Source organism: Solanum tuberosum, unplaced genomic scaffold (genome assembly GCF_000226075.1).
Source record: "Solanum tuberosum cultivar DM 1-3 516 R44 unplaced genomic scaffold, SolTub_3.0 scf00003, whole genome shotgun sequence".
Lineage (NCBI taxonomy): Eukaryota > Viridiplantae > Streptophyta > Magnoliopsida > Solanales > Solanaceae > Solanum > Solanum tuberosum.
The window spans coordinates 2,906,777-2,906,992 of NW_006238929.1; positions in this window are offsets into that span (position 1 = coordinate 2,906,777).

Here is a 216-nt window from a genome sequence, read left to right on the forward strand (position 1 = left end):
CCGCATGAAGACCAGCCTACGCCTTACCCCACTCACTCTCTCGAGCTGAGTGTTAGGATATGGAACTAGGGCTCACCCTTTCGGGCTGAACCTCTTGTCGACCCACTCCTTAGGCCATCAATCTAGTGGTCTTGGTTTCGCGACCTCCCTCTCGGGCAAGCCAAAAACACTTGAGTGGATTTGTATTTGCAACTACAAACCCATTAAATTGAACCA